The sequence below is a fragment of the Neophocaena asiaeorientalis genome, unplaced genomic scaffold (genome assembly GCF_003031525.2).
Source record: "Neophocaena asiaeorientalis asiaeorientalis breed wild unplaced genomic scaffold, Neophocaena_asiaeorientalis_V1.1 scaffold493, whole genome shotgun sequence".
NCBI classification, from domain to species: Eukaryota; Metazoa; Chordata; class Mammalia; order Artiodactyla; family Phocoenidae; genus Neophocaena; species Neophocaena asiaeorientalis.
The window spans coordinates 14,019-25,087 of NW_020172669.1; positions in this window are offsets into that span (position 1 = coordinate 14,019).

The following is an 11,069-nucleotide window of genomic DNA, read 5'->3' on the forward strand; positions in this document are numbered from 1 at the left end:
CGCGGCATGTGGGATCTTCCCGGACCGGGGCACGAACCCGTGTCCCCTGCATCGGCAGGCGGACTCTCAACCACTGCGCCACCAGGGAAGCCCGATTTTGTCTTATTTTAATTGAAGTCTATTTTATTTACAACGTTGTGTTAGTGTCAAGTGTGATTCAGTTATATATATATATATATTCTTTAATTTTTTTGTTTTTAATTAATTCATTTTTATTGAAGTATAGTTGATTTACAATGTTGTGTTAGTTTCAGGTGTACAGCAAAATCAGGATCATACTGTTTTGATTACAGTGATTGATTTTTGATTGTCAAACCTACTTTGTATTCCTCAGAGAAACCCCATGTGGTCATGATGAAGTATCCTTTTTACACATTGTTAGACTCTATTTGCTAAAATTTTGCTAAAGATTTTTGCATATAAGTTCTTGAGGGAGATTAGTCTTTTTTTCTTTCTTATAATGTCTTTGATTTGATTTTGGAGTAATGCAGGTCTCATAGAATGAGCTGGGCAGTAATCTGTTATCTTCTATTTTCTGGAAAAGTTTGTGTAGAATTGTAAATTATTTCTTACTAAATGCTTGGGAGAATTCACCAATCACGTCATCTGGGCCCAAAGTTTTCTTTGTGGGGAAGTTTCTTAACTATAAATTAATTTTTGTGATAGTTGTAGGACTATGTGGGTTATTGATTTCTTCTTGAATAATCTTCGATAGTTTGTGTATTTTAAGAAATTTGTCCATTCATCTTTTTCATCGAAGTTGTCGAATTTATTAACATAAAGCTGTTGATAATATTTCCTTATCATTTTAACATTTGTGCTAGTTAACTATTTCTACATAATAAATTATCAAAAACTTAGCAGCTTAAAACAATACATATTTATTATCTCATAGATTCTGCAGTTCAGGAATTTGGGCACAGCTTAGCTGGGTCCTCAGTTCAAGCTCGGTTGCATCAAAAGGCTGTAATCAAGGTGTCAGCCAGGACCAGGGTCTCATCTGAAAACTTGACTAGGGAAGGATCCACTTTTATGCTCACATGGTTTTTGGCAGGATTCAGTTCCTTGTGGGTTGTTGGACTGAGGTCCTCAATTTTTTTGTTGGCTGTTGGCAAGAGGTGGCCCTCAGTTCTTTGTCATGTTATCTCTCCAACATGGCAGCTTGTTTCATTAAAGCCAGCAATAGAGAGAGTGTAGCAAGATGGTAGTCATAGCCTAGTTTTGGAAGTGACATCCCCCTACCTTTGCCATATTTTACTGGTTAAAAGCAAGTCACTAGGTCAGTTCACAGTCAAGGGAAGGGTACTACACAGGGGCATGAATACCAGGAGGCAGGCATCAATGGGGACCATTTTAGATACAATATTTGTAAGATCTATAATTTATAGTTTATTGACATTCTCAAAGAACCAGCTTTTCTTTGTTTTTCTGTTTTCGATGTGTTTGAATTCTGTCATCTTTATTTTGGGTTTAAGTTTGCTTACTTTAGGTTTAATTTGCTTTTTGTCTTTTAATTTCTTATTTATTTATTTATATTTTTGGCTGCATTGGGTCTTCATTGCAGCGCACGGGCTTTCTCTAGTTGTGGTGAGCGGGGGCTTCTCTTTGTCGCGGTGCGTGGGCTTCTCACTGCTGTGGCTTCTCTTGTTGCGGAGCATGAGCTCCAGGCGCACAGGGTTCAGTAGTTGTGGCGTGCAGGCTCAGTAGTTTTGATGCACGGGCTTAGTTGCTCTGCTGCATGGGGGATCTTCCCAGACCAGGGCTCAAACCCATGTCCCCTGCACTGGCAGGCAGATTCTTAACCACTGCACCACCAGGGAAGTCCCTGTCTTTTCATTTCTTAGCTTGAAAGCTGAGGTCATTTTTTCCAGATCCTTAATGTTTTCTAATATAGGCATTTAGTGCTGTAAACTTTCTTCAAACCATCACTTTAGCTGCATCCCATAAATTTTTCTATGTTTTCATTTTCTTTTTAGCAGTAGAATTTTTATTTATTTTTTATTGAGGTGTAATTGACATATAACATACTAGTTTCAGGTGTACAGCATAATGATTCGATATTGTATATATTGTAAAATATTCACCACATTCAGTCTAGTTATCTATGTCTTCATTTTATTCAGCTCAAAATGCTTTATAATTTCCCTTTTGCTCCTTTTTGATGTCTTTCTTGACATGCGTTATTTAGAAGTGTGTTATTCAGATTTCAAATACTTGGGGTTTTTCCAGAAATCTTTCTTTTACTGATCTACTTTAATTTAATCTCTAATCTAATAAAATGTAATTTAATTTTATTGTGTTCAGAAAACATACTTTGTATGATTTAATAATTTAAAATTTTTTGTTAGGCTATTTTTTATTTATTTATTTTTTAAATTAATTTTTATTGGAGTATAGTTTTTTCTCTTTAAGATTTTTTTGATGTGGACTATTTTTAAAGTCTTTATTGAATTTGTTACAATATCGCTTCTGTTGCATGTTTTGGTTTCTTGGCCACAAGGCATGTGGGATCTTAGATCCCCAACCAGGGATCCAACCAGCACCCCTGCATTAGAAGGTGAAGTCTTAACCACAGGACTGCCAGGGAATTCCCTTATTGGAGTATAGTTGATTTACAATGTTGTGTTAGTTTCTGCTGTACAGCAAAGTGAATTAGTTATACATATACACATACCCACTCTTTTTTATATTCTATCCCCATATAGGTCATTACAGGGTATTGAGTAGAGATCCCTGAGCTATACAGTAGGTTCTTATTAGTTATCTATTTTATATATAGTAAAGTGTATTAATTTTAATACTTTTAAATGTGTTGTGAATTGTTTTATGGCCCAGAAAATGGTCTGTTCTGGTGAATGTTCCCTGGCCATGAAAAGAATGTATCTGTTGTTGATTGGAATGTTTTATAAAAGCCAGTTAGGTCAATTTGATATAGTGTTAACTCCTCTATAGCCTTACTGATTCTCTGTCTACTTTCACTATCAATTATTGACAGGTGTGTTGAAATCTCTGTGTGTTTTTGCTTATTTTTTATTTCAATTCTGGTTTTGCTTCATGTCTTTTGAAGCTCTGTTATTAGGTGTGTAAATGTTTAGTATTATATGTCCTTTGTAAAATTTATCCCCCTTTTAATAATCATATCAATATAATGTCCTTCTTCCCTGGTGATATACACTTTTTAATTGGATTATTTAAATTTTGTTGAATTGTGAGAGTTCTTTGTCTAGCTACTAACCTGTTATCAGATATATGACTTGCAAATATTTTCTCCCTTTCTGTGAGTTATTTTTTCACTTTTTTGGTAGTGTCCTTTAAGGCACAAATTTTTAAAAATTCTGATGAAGTTCAATTTATCTAAATTTTCTTTATTGCTTGTTTTCCATAATATTTTCTTATTATTGTTTTACTGTCTGGAGGACATGTCTCTCATTTCTGATATTGGTAATTTATGTCTTCTCTCTTTTTTCCTGATCAGTCTGGATACAGGTGTATACGTTTTATTGATCTTCTCAAAGAACCAGCTTTTGGTTCATTGATTTTCTCTATTTTCTATTTCCCTGATTTCTGCCCTCAACTTTATTATGTCCCTTCTTCTGCTTACTCTGAACTTAATTTGTTCTTATTTTTTTAATTTCCTAAGATCAAAGTTAGGGTCATTGATTTGAGGCCTTTCTTCTTTTCCTATATAGGGATTTTGTGCTATAAATACTGCTTGAGCTGCATCTCACAGGTTTTGTTGTTTTCATTTTTCATTTAGTTCAAAATATTTTCTAATTTCCCTTTCGATTTCTTGTAGCAGTGAACTCCAGGAATATGTGTGGAATATCTATGCTCAATGATGGGAGAGTTGGTCACATATGCACATCTTGTTAACAACTGGCCATGACCAGAAAACTCAGGACCCTAACATTCTTGTTGACTCCAGCAATGAAAACAGGTTCACATCATCAAGCTTGATATTTGTGCAAAGCAACCCTAACAAGATGGTACAGCAATGTCTATTACTCCAGGTGTACACAACAAAATCGTCAATCCATTGGTGATATAAGGAATACTCTGACAGACATATTCTCATGGGTTGGCTAAGGGTCAATCATGGTTCTCTTGGAGACATGCAAGGAGTAAGTCACCAAGCCTGCTGTGTGAACTCTTTCCTTATAACACCCAAACATGAGATTTCCCTATTGGTAACTCCTGCCAATTTGAGGCACAGGTCTCAGTCATGGGGCGGTGAAAGATGGTTGGGGATTGGGCACCATTTGGTCTGTAATCACAAATAACCAAGAGCCATTTGTTTTAATGGAAATTACTCTCTTTTTCATTTAAAAAAGTAAAGAATAGACACCTCTGCTTTTTTGTAGTCTTGCTTTTTCCTGAAAACGTCAACTTTCCCAGACTCTTAGAATAAAATCCAAAGTCTTTACCAGGATATAACAGTCCTACCTGGTCCCCCGACCCCTGTTACCTTTCTGACCTCATCTCCAACTGCTGCCCCCCTTCATCCCTCTGCTCCAGCCACCCTGGTGAACTTGATGTTCCTCAAACACAGCAGGGTCACTCTTGCTTAGGGACCTTTGCTGTTGCCGTTCTCTTTGCCTGGAACGTTCTCAGAGATCCTTATAGCTCACTCCCTCACCTCCTTCACACCTCTCCTCAAATATCACCTTATTAGAGAGGTCTTCCTGACCATTTAATGTAAAACAGCAGCCCCTGCCATTCTCTGTGTTCTTTCCCTGCTTCATTATTCCTCACACTCGACAATGTTATTAACCTGAATATTTACTTCCTTTTTGCCTGCTCCTCCCCCAACCAGACTGTCTGCTCCATGGAGGCAGGGAATGTTTGTAGTTCACTGCTAGGTCCCCATGCCCATCACAGTGCCTGGCACACAGTAGGTGCCTGTAGGTACCTATCAGTGAACGAATGAATGAATCTGATATAGATATAGACATCTATCTATCTAGATGTATATATATATATGTATACATAGATATAGGGAAGGAAGGCGTTCGGAACACAAGATTCCTAATCCTCAGCTCCAGACTATAGAGGAAAATTGCTCAATGAAATTCTTAACTTTCAGGATTTGAGTATGCAAATATATTTAATATCATAAAATCTCTTTTATAAAGATGATTTGGCTTTTTTTTCCTTTTCATTTTTTCTGATTAGAAGTAACAGTTTTGTAAAAGAAAATGTAAGCAATGCAGAAAGGACTAACTAAGGTGGAAAGTGAAAGTCCTGTGGACTGGAGGTGAGGAGAGAAGGCAGACTGGGAGAGTACACTGTGCCTTGGGATGGGACACAGTGGGAAACAGCGGCTGCATTGGAGCAGCTGTGTCAATAGGGCTCATCAAAATGTCTCCACAGATAAATTGGCCACATCAGACTGTCTTGCTTTGCTGTTTATATCTTTTACCTATTTTTCTAGGAAAATATCTTTAAGGGTTTGTATTTTTTTAAGTTATGAAGCTCATTGTATATTAAAGAGCTTTTAGTCCGTCAAATGTGTTATAATTTTCCCCCAAATTATTGCTCATCTTCTAACTTTCTGGTGTTTTCTGCCATTCAGAAATGATTTTTATTGTGAGATAAGTTCTAGTAATCCTTTGCTTTTATTGTCTCTGCCTCTGATAGCATGCTTAGAAGGTCTTCCTCAGCCCAGGATTATAAAAATGTTCACTTGCATTTTCTTCTAGTACTGTCATGGTTAGATTTTCTTTTTCATGTTTAATTTTTCAGGGGACCTGGAATTTACTTGGTGAAAAGACATGTCTGGAATGCTTGTGGTGCGCCAGGCTCTCTTCCAAATGCCTTATGTGGATCATCACATTTGAATGCTTAGTAACTCAGGAGGTGGGTGCTAGCAGGAGTGTTTTCACAGGGGAGGAAACTTAGGAACAGGGAGGGTGGGTACTTATCCAAGACCACACAGCTGGTGAAATCTGGCCCATCAGTGGTAAAGCCTAAACACGGTTGTTGTAAGGAATAGAGTCAGCATGTGAAAGGTTTGTGGAATATGGTAGTCAATAGAAGGTAGAGCTTATTATTATTATTACATAGTTCTCACAAACATAATTTCTGATGGATGCATATTATTTGAAAAATGGTATATATTTAAGGCAAGTATATCTCTAAGATATTATTCCTTCAAAAACATGTTTAGAATTCCATGGTAATAAACAAAACCTTTATTTTAAGAAATAATTGTCATAAAAAGAAATCCTGGAAGAACGTTATCAATATGTGAAGAGTTTTATGGGATAATGGGATTAGAGGTTTTTACAAAAATCTTTGTCTTTATACTCCAGTTTTCTTAAAAGAGCATGTTTTTAAAATGTTCTGATCAGAAATTTAGCCACAATAACTGTTCTTTTTTTTAAAAAAGGCTATGAAAAAATGATGCAGCTTCTGTAGAAAACAGTTTGGCAGTTCCTTAAAAAGTTAATTATAGAATTACCATATGGCCCAGCAATTCCACTCCTAGGTGTATACCCAATAGAATTCAAAGCAAGGAGTCAAACAGATTGTTGTACACCAATGTTCAAAGCAGCATTATTCACAGTAACCAAAAGGTGGAAACAACCCAAATGTCCATCAACAGATGAATGCATAAACAATATGTGGTACATACATACAATGGATAATTATTGTACGAAGGAAGGAATTTCTGATATAGGGTACAACATGGATTAACCTTGAAACCATTATGCTAAATGAAATAAACCAGACACAAAAGGACAAATATCGTATGGTTTCACTTATATGACGTATCTAGAATAGTCAAATTCAGAGAGACAGAAAGAATAGTGGTAATTAGGGGCTGCAGGGAGAGGAGAAGGGGAAATGATTGCTTAATGAGCTTCTGTTTGGGATAATGGAAAGTTCTGGAAATGGATAGTGGTGGTGGTTGCACATTGTGAATGTACTTAATGCCACTGAATTGTATACTTAAAAATGGTTAAAAGGTTAACTTATGTTATATATATTTTACCATGAACAACAACAACAGCAGCAGCAATGACAAAAGGAGACAAAATTAGACTATCACATAGAGTGCTGGGCTTAAATGAGATAATGCATGTGAAGTGCTTAGCATAATGCTGGGCTTATAGGGAATCCTCAATAAAGGAAGGACAAATGTATTTCTAATAATTGGAGCCATTTAAAGATGGAAAGGGCTTCCTTGGGGATGAGATAGAGTTTCACGCTACTGGAAGTGTTTAACAGGAGGCAGAACAGACTTCTGAGTTTTGTATGCAAATGAATCGCCTGGGGATAGTGTTAGAATGCAGATTCTAATTTAAACAAGTCTTTTGTGGGGCCTGAAATTCTGCATTTCTAACAACATCAGGTGATGTTGATGCAGCCAAGTGAGCTAGATGATTTTTTGGGGTGGGTGGATGCTGGAGAAGGTATGTGATAATCTATCAGGTGGAGCATAAAGTTAGATTTCTGCTGTCCAGTATGGTCGTCAGATTGCCACATGTGACTATTGAGTATTTGAAATGTATCTAGTCTGAGATGAGTTGTGAGTGTAAAATATACAAGAACTTAGTATAAAAAGAAACTATAAAACATCTCATTAATACTTTTTATATTGATTACATTCTGAAATGATATTATTTTGGTTATATTGGGTTAAGTAAAATGTTAAATTTTTTAAAATGGCTATGAATGGAAGGTGATCAGGCAATATCTAGAGGGTGTCACAGGGTTAGAAGAGGATTTTCTTGCTTTGGTAGCCTGGAAAGAACATGAAGTTAATAAGAAAGGGAGAAGTTGGCTCTCCAGGATCAGCAAGGGAGTGGTGAGTGAGAGAGCAAGGTCTACAAGGAGGCTGGAGGTAAGGCAAGGTTTATGTGGCATGTATACAGTTATAGAAAAGACGGAGAGACTGGAAAGAAACACATAGAAATGTTAACGCCAGTATCTGGGTAGTGGGGATGACGTTTACATTTTATTTTTAATTCTTTTGTAATATATGTTTTTGTATTTTCCTTTTTCCTTCATAAAGAGGCATAACTTGGGCTTCCCTGGCGGTGCAGTGGTTAAGAGTCCGCCTGCCGATGCAGGGGACACGGGTTCGTGCCCCGGGCCAGGAAGATCCCACATGCCGCGGAGCGGCTGGGCCCATGAGCCATGGCCGCTGAGCCTGCGTGTCCGGAGCTTATGCTCCGCAACGGGAGAGGCCACAACAGTGAGAGGCCCGCGTACCCGCCTCCCCCAAAAAAGAGGCATAACTTTTAAAACCGGGAACTTTTAAAATCGGGGAAATATAGAGGGACCATAAATTAGAGGTAGCCGGAAACGCTGACTTTAGCACGAGGCCACCCCGCAGGAACTTGTGACAGGAGCATGCAAATCACAAGAGTGATAGTATAAGCACGTGTGTAGGCATAGAAAGAGGACTAGAAGGAGGTGCTCCACACTGTTAAGAGGAGTAGTCTTTGGATGTTTGGCTTTCAGGTAATTTATACCTTCTTTCCACTTTTGTATACAGTTCAAATGTTTTATAATGACTATGTACTTTTTTATAATCAGAGAAATGAAGCTATCGTACTTTCAAAAAATAGGTATAGTCCTTTATCACAGAAAATAATAGTCCCACTATATTCTGCGTGGATAAAACCACATCTTAGGATCTTGTCTACTGCTGGCCTGGAAGAAGGAAGTGGCCGTACTGTGAACTGCCTATGGAGAGGGCCACATCGTGGGAAACTGGGGACTGCTTCAGAGGCTGAGAGTGGCCTCTGGCCAACAGTCAGCAAGAAACTGAAGCCCTTGTGGTACAGCTGCATAGAAGTGAATTCTGCAACAACCTGAGTGAGCTTGGAAGTGAATTCTTCCCCAGTTAAGTCTCGAAATAAAAACACAGTCTGGATGACACATTGATTGCAATCTTGTGAGACTCAGAGCCCGAGGACCCAGCCAAGTCACGCCTGGAACTCCTGACCTGCAGAAACTAAGAGACAGTAAATGTGTGATGTTTTAAGCCACTAAATTTGTGGCAATTTTTTTTTAACACAGCAATAGAGAACTAATAGGTCCTCCCACCAGCAGTGTCTGAGAATTTGAAATGCTTTCCACCAAACCTCTTGTTTTGACAATCCTTTTAATTTCGGCCATGCTGGTGGGTGTGCAGTGTGATTTTAATTTTAATTTTCTAGATGACTAATAATGTTCAGCACTTTTTCATATGCTTATTGGTCATTTGGATCGACTCTTTTATGAAGTGTCTTTCAAGTATTTTTCCGATTAAAAAAAATGAGTTGCCTGTCTTTTGGTCACTGAGTTTAGGAGTTATTTATACTGGATATGAGATGTTGTGGGATACATGATTAAAAATCTCTTCTCCCAGCCTGGAGCTTGCCTTTTCACTCTCTTAATCATGTCTTTTAATGAAAATAAAAATGTTCTCAATTTAATTTGTTTTTTCCCCAGTTTTATTGCGATATAATTGACATAATATTGTATTAGTGATGTGAACTTCATCTCAATTAATAAAAAAAAGGTCTTCTGACTCCAAATAAAATTCTCTTTTCATTTTTTAAGACCAAATGTTTCTCTTGGGAGAGTAGAAAGATGAAAGCATGTTTTGATTCAACATAAGTGAGAGTTTTCAGAGTTGTCAAATAGTGTAATGGGCTGACTTGTGATCTATACTTACGCTGGAAGCATTCTAGCAGGGACCGGACAACTGTCTATAATGAATATTGTAGAAGGGACCGCCAAATCTCCTTCCAACTTGAAGATTCAAGGATTCTATTCTCTTGAAGAGCTTATCTCTTGGAGAGATCAGAATTTGAGCATAACACAAGACAGAGTATAATCAAATATGGGTCTGTGTGGTAGAGACTACAAATAGAAGGCGATAATGTTGGAAACAAACTAAGCAAACTGCAAATGTGTTAAATAAAAGTGTGCTATGTGTTTATAATGCTATTTTTAAATTCATCTATTGTAGATCTTTTAAAATAAGTCATTTGAAAACAGTGCTCCTTTTTAACAAAATTTACCTAGGTGGTTGGTGAGATTAGCTGGTAGTGGCAGTGGCTGAAGAGACAAAAGTGCAGTGCAGTCTCGTAGAAAAGCTAAGATAGTGATTTGGTCACAAAGTGAGCCAAAATTCTACAAGGTTGAGCAACCTGGATGTGAGAGACAGGCCCAGGCCACAGCCACAGCTGGACATACAATTCATGTCACTGGAGAGAGTATAGTCCTTCCAAATAAGAAAGACTCTAAGCTACAACCCCCTTAGTGTGGCTGAAAGGGAGTACTTTGCTGAGACGTAAATTTAAGGGTATTCGCATTTTGGAATGCATGTACGGGTTTCTCACATTATATTTAGTAAGGAGTTTCTGAAGGTAACAAGGGTATTATTAAAGTTGAAAGCAGTATAGCAGTGGTTAAGAGCCTGGGCTCTTAAGTCAGAACTGAATTTGAGGTCTTAACTTCTTAAGACCTCAGTTTTCTCAGCTATCAAAAGGGGGAAATAATAGCGCCTGTCTCATAGGGTAGTTGTGCGCACATCCTTTTGGAACAAAGGTATTCCCAAAATTTATTCATTTAACAAATAATTATTTATGGCCACAGGCCTTGCATTGACTTACTTTTACTTATACTCAACGTCTAAACCACAGTATTTTGTATTCTTGCGTGATTACGGGACCTTCACGCGAGAGGCTTAAAAACATAGCCCATTGGTTAACGTAATTATCTATGGTGCTCTGAAGTTATTCCTTCTGGCTCCTGGGGTGGGGCTAGAGCCCGAAGCTGATCACCAGGCCCTCTCATCATCTGCTGGCTGACTGTGAGGTGAGGATTAACTCGGATTCCCCCGTTAGTATTTCTACTCTTCATTTTCTTTATCTTGAACTTTTTATGGTCCCTTTTCTGCTTCTAACTTGCTCTTTCTCAACCATGTGCTTTGGGCACCTGGCGACCTCAGACCTGGTGCTGAGGTTATTTGCTTATTTGATCTTTATTTCTGCCCCCACCCTGTCCCACTCCTCACCCCCGTCCCACTCCCCCCACAGCTCAGGCACCTCTGTAAATACCGCATACTC